The sequence below is a fragment of the Mobula hypostoma genome, chromosome 5, assembly GCF_963921235.1.
Source record: "Mobula hypostoma chromosome 5, sMobHyp1.1, whole genome shotgun sequence".
Classification (NCBI taxonomy): domain Eukaryota; kingdom Metazoa; phylum Chordata; class Chondrichthyes; order Myliobatiformes; family Myliobatidae; genus Mobula; species Mobula hypostoma.
The window spans coordinates 40,712,234-40,718,233 of NC_086101.1; the positions used below are offsets into that span (position 1 = coordinate 40,712,234).

At 44.2% G+C, this 6,000-nt stretch overlaps 1 long non-coding RNA gene across 1 annotated transcript in view; it reads right to left on the reverse strand.

Annotated features, from left to right (window-relative positions):
* Positions 1–5,794, reverse strand: part of LOC134346192 (uncharacterized) — a 210,204-nt gene extending 204,410 nt beyond the window's left edge. Inside the window, exon 1 of the long non-coding RNA XR_010017854.1 lies at positions 5,708–5,794. This is a non-coding gene — a long non-coding RNA (uncharacterized LOC134346192). The remainder of the gene's footprint in view (positions 1–5,707) is intronic.
* Positions 5,795–6,000: the final 206 nt, after the last annotated feature.

Below are 6,000 nucleotides of genomic sequence, written 5' to 3' on the forward strand. Positions count from 1 at the left end.
GAGGAGTTGTAAAGTTTGATGGCCACAGGCAGGAATGACTTCCTATGACGCTCTGTGCTGCATCTCTGTGGAATGAGTCTCTGGCTGAATGTACTCCTGTGCCCACCCAGTACATTATGTAGTGGATGGGAGACATTGACCAAGATGGCATGCAACTTAGACAGCATCCTCTTTTCAGATACCACCGTCAGAGAGTCCAGTTCCATCCCCACAACATCACTGGCCTTACGGATGAGTTTGTTGATTCTGTTGGTGTCTGCTACCCTCAGCCTGCTGCCCCAGCACACAACAGCAAACATGATAGCACTGGCCACCACAGACTTGTAGAACATCCTCAGCATCGTCCAGCAGATGTTAAAGGACTTCATTCTCTTCAGGAAATAGAGATGGCTCTGACCCGTCTTGTTATCAGCCTTAGTATTCTTTGACCAGTCCAGTTTATTGTCAATTCGTAGCCCCAGGTATTTGTAATCCTCCACCATGTCCACACTGACCCCCTGGATGGAAACAGGGGTCACCGGTACCTTAGCTCTCCTCAGGTCTACCACCAGCTCCTTAGTCTTTTTTCACATTAAGCTGCAAATAATTCTGCTCACACCATGTGACAAAGTTTCCTACCGTAGCCCTGTACTCAGCCTCATCTCCCTTGTTGCTACATCCAACTATGGCAGAGTCATCAGAAAACTTCTGAAGATGACAAGACTCTGTGCAGTAGTTGAACTCCGAGGTGTAAATGGTGAAGAGAAAGGGAGACAAGACAGTCCCCTGTGGAGCCCCAGTGCTGCTGATCACTCTGTCAGACACACAGTGTTGTAAGCACACATACTGTGGTCTGCCAGTCAGGTAATCAAGAATCCATGACACCAGGGAAGCATCCACCTGCATCGCTGTCAGCTTCTCCCCCAGCAGAGCAGGGCGAATGGTGTTGAACGCACTGGAGAACTCAAAAAACGTGACCCTCACAGTGCTCGCTGGCTTGTCCAGATGGGCGTAGGCACGGTTCAGCAGGTAGACAATGGCATCCTCAACTCCTAGTCGGGGCTGGTAGGCGAACTGGAGGGGCTCTAAGTGTGGCCTGACCATAGGCTGGAGCAGCTCCAGGACAAGTCTCTCCAGGGTCTTCATGATGTGGGAGGTCAATGCCACCGGCCTGTAGTCATTGAGGCCGCTGGGGCGCGGCGTCTTCGGCACAGGGACGAGGCAGGACGTCTTCCACAGTACAGGAACCCTCCAGAGCCTCAGGCTCAGGTTGAATACATGGCGAAGTACTTCACATAGCTGAGGGGCACAGGCTTTGAGCACCCTGGTACTGATACCATCCGGTCCTGCAGCCTTGCTTGGGTTGAGCCGTTTCAGCTGTCTCCTCACCTGTTCAGCTGTGAAGCTCACCGTGGTGGTTTCGTGTTGGGGAGGGGTATAGTCATGAGAGCAGGGTGGGGGACTGTGAGGAGGGGTAGGAGGGGAGAGTGGAATATGTGTTGGTTGGGGGCCAACAACAGATGGCTCATGTGGTGGGATGGGCAGGGGCCACAAACAGGTTCTCTCCTTCAAACGAAATGTGGTGGCACCTTCCCTTTTGCCCCGCTCCATTAAAAACTGCAAACGAGATGACTGTTCTATGGTAATCTCTTCCTGCCCAGCTCTCGAGAATGTTCCATGCCATCCCACCAAACAGAAAGTTTCAACACGTCCCAAGACAATCCTGAAGTTGAACAACATGGCACCTTATCTTTAGCCAAAGTCAAAAAATTCTTACCAGCAGGACACACTGCTTTTACAGAAAGCTGCTAAAAATAAACCTCACAGTGTAGCAGTAGAAATTTTAACCAGGGCATTGCAGTTACAAAAGAGTACAAATAATCAGACCATGTTAACTCTAGTGAACAATGGAAGGGAAATCGTATTTGCTTTCCTGTATTCCAATGAACAGAATTCATTTACTGGAGCATATCAGCTTCTCAAGCTTGTCCTCATTCATTTCGATCCTAGCTGAATTGTATTCTCAAGTCTATTTACCTGTGCTGGTTTTATTTCCTTTAAGTTTCATGGCCGAACTGTCATGTAACTGAGTCCAGCACAATTTTAAATGTGGGAGCAGCTTATCATTGCAAGCCCCACTGACAGTCAACAATGGTATTTATCATACTTACATTTCTTTCTCCAGTTAACTCCACTGAAATTACTAGAAGGAATTCCAAAGCCAAGATCAAGGTTGAGCTTATTACCATATGCACAAGTACGTGTATGCAGAGTTGCAATGAAAAGTTGACTTGAGAGTCTGAGGGGTTTTAGAGGCGGACAGGCCCCAGCAAATAAACTTTCTGTTCAGTGGAAGACAGGCAAGAAACAATCTCTGTTTATTCTTTTCATTAGAATCAATGCTTCCGAATTCATTGTGGCTCTTTGTCATGCTCGTTTAAGATGAATTAATGTCAAAAATGGAACCCTGCGTTGTCAGAGCCTTTGTATGCAACATTAAACCAATGCCCACTCTATGGTCTTTAAGACAGCCAAAGCAGGAGGTTTATTCCCATGTATTGTGGTCATTATTGATTCACACCTGAAACATTCCCATGGAGAAACAATTACCTGATTGCCATTTGTTGGTTTCTGGTAGGGAAACCCTAGCCTCACCCTAGAAGAGATATTTCTTGTGTTCTATAAATTCTCCTCTCCTGCCCTGCAGCTTAAAACCAATTTGTGTTTTTTTCTATTTCCAACTCTAACAAAAGGTCTTCAAAGTGAAACATTAAATTGCTTTTTCTAGTTGTTGCCTGACCATTACACAAGGTGCCGCAGGAAGACAGCTGGTCAGGTAACACCAGTGGAGGAAAATGGACAGTCAACGTTTTGGGTGAAGACTGTACATCCGGATCTGCTGAGTTGATCTATTTTTTTTTGCTGTTTGTTGGAGCTTGCTCTGCACAGATCAGCCACTGTGTTTCCAGAAGTGTGGCAACAATGCAGATCATTAACAGTAAAGTACTTTCAACTACAGAGACATGAGTGTGAAAGATGCTCTGTAAACGTATGTTTATCTTTACAACTTGCAGTGTTGTGCGTAGGAGACTGTGTTCTTCAACACGGCAAGATTCCAAGTAAAACAGTAAAATGAATAGCCAGTTGGTTGGCATTATTGGATACTAGAACTGAATCTCTGCTCGGATTCACACACTTTGGAAGTATTTCTTTTGGAAGAAATTGTTCTTCCACCTTACACATTCTCTGGTTTTGATCTGACCTGCAAGGTTTTTTATTAACCCATCGCTTTCCCTTAATGTTAACTAGTATTGAAAATTACATAACTAGAAATGATGGTTAACCGCCAGGCACATTTTAAATCTACAAACTGAATGTCTAGGGTAAGAAAGAGAATCGAAGATTATCACAACAACAAGGGCCCAAAGCCCTGTCCAATAGTGTACTGTCCAAAGGATTTAAAGTACATTTAATATCAAAGTATGTATGCAGTATACCAGGGGTGATTGATAAGTTTGTGGCCTAAGGTAGAAGGAGTCAATTTTAGAAAACCTAGCACATTTATTTTTCAACATAGTCCCCTCCTACATTTACACACTTTGTCCAGCGGTCGTGGAGCATACGGATCTTGGACCTCCAGAAAGTGTCCACAGCAGGGGTGCTTGATAAGTTTGTGGCCTAAGGTAGAAGGAGATGAGTTATTAACTTCAAACTTTCTGCATAACCACTCAAAGAGTTGACCTGCATGTGCATGTAACGAGAGCTGTATAATTCATGTTGAAAAATAAATGTGCTAGGTTTTCTAAAATTGACTCCGTCTACCTTAGGCCACAAACTTATCAATCACCCCTCGTACAACCCTGAAATTTGTCTTCTCCACAGACAGCCACAAAACAAAGAAAACTATGGAACCCGATCAAACAAAAACATCAAACAAATCCTGCAAATGCCAACAAAAATATCAACACCTCCACACATGCAAAAAACAAATCACACGAATGGCAACTAGGATACCAACACCCCCCCACGCAAAAAACAAATCCCACAAACACCAACAAGAAAATCAACACCTCCCCATGTGCAAACAACAACTTGCACAAATGGCAATGAGAAATAATGAGCGAAAACACAGAATCATAAGAGTTCATATTCAGTTCGGTTCAGTGTTCATTGTCTGCCGGCTCCCTGATTCAAAGTCGCCCAAAATAACAACAAGCAAAAGGAGTGACCAGGAAATGCAGTCCAGTCCACAAACTGCAGAGCCAGAAATTTGGTAACTTCCTCCTACAACATCGAGGGAGAGAGAGACCATTCAAATGCAGCGGGGAGGGGGAGGGGGAGGGGGAGGGGGAGAGGGAGAGGGAGAGGGAGAGGGAGAGGGAGAGGGAGAGGGAGAGGGAGAGAGAGAGAGAGAGAGGAAGATGGCACTGAACAGTCGCTTACTTTCTGCTCTCGCCTCGATACTTGTGGTCTTCCTCGACTCTTTAATCAGTGAGATGGCTGAGAAATGAAGTCAATCATGGGCTCCCACCCCATTTCGAAGCATTTCTAAGAAACAGTTTTGTGGACTATGTGGAGGGTGTTGCCTGTGAGCATTGTTCACTGGCACTATCTTCTGTGCTAAAGTAAAACAAAAGCATGGAGATTGGAGTGGGATGGGGATGGGACCAGCAACTAATCATATAGCGGAAGGGTTGTTTGGCCTACCAAGTCTACATTGATTACCAAGCACTCATTTACATTAATCCTGTTTTAATCTCCCCACATCCTGATGAACTCCCTTCAGATTCAACCACCCACTACACAATAGTAGTGGCCAGTGGCCAATTGACCGACTGACCTACATGCCTTTTGGAGTAGGAGGAAGTAGCAGAGTGCTATTGTAGCATTGTGGTTAGCACAACATTATTACAGCATGGGTCGTTCTGGAGAATGGATTTCAATTCCAGTGCCATTTTGTAAGGAGTCTCCATATGTCCTCCACAGATGCCTACTGGGTAGGTTAATTGGTCATTGTAAATTATCCCGTAATTAGTTTTGTAGCCTGGGGAAAAGCACACACTCAGGACAACAAATACTTTATTCGGGTTTTAATTCCTTCATCTGTTTCAGATGTTTCAGTGCCAGAAGAGGGTCTCAAAACAAAATGAACAAATTTACAACCAGTTCCTGCCATTATAATCTCAGTTTAACTTTCAATCCACACCCTTGTATATTGACAAATTACGTATGCAGTATAAAAGTACATAAAGCAAACTGCACAAAACTAATACAAAACTAATATGGTAGTGGCAATTCTGAAGGAACACAATACAAACAACATTAGGATCCCACCAACCCTGTACCTTATACATAGCAGCAAAAATATAAGTGAATACATCTCATCTAAGATATCTACTCCCATTTAGTATGCACGTGCTTAACTTCCAGACAGAGACTAAACATTCACTCTACGCTGTTACATGCACAATCAGTCATGATACAATAAAGTTAGACAAAAGGTACACTCTGGCACAACTTTTACAAGATATTGCCTGGTAGTTAGATTACAGGAAGACTGACCTACTTGGCTGGTAATGAACTTTGCACAAGCCACGCTATCCAGCGCCAATGCCTTCACTCGTGAAAATCTAAAGCATCCACATGTAAAACTTGCCAAATTACCGATATTCTCGATTTGCCAACAAGCATAAATGAATTCACATGGATATTGTCAATTAATACTCACCTTTCCTCACCACGCCCAGTATCTCTGGGAGGAACTTAATCCCAAAGCCCCATCAACTTCTTCTGCAGAAAACAAAAATGGTCTCCCACTATCCTGCGCGTGTGTAATGACATCATCGTCTCCACTTAAAGGCACAGACAACTATTCTAGCATTACCCGGATGGATGCTTAAGTACACTTTTAACAATAATGAATAAGATTCGACGGTTGCCCTGTTACATTAGATTAGGTTTATTTGGGTTTGTCGGAGATAACTGGGGCATTGTGGCTTGAATGAGTCTACTCTGCACTGT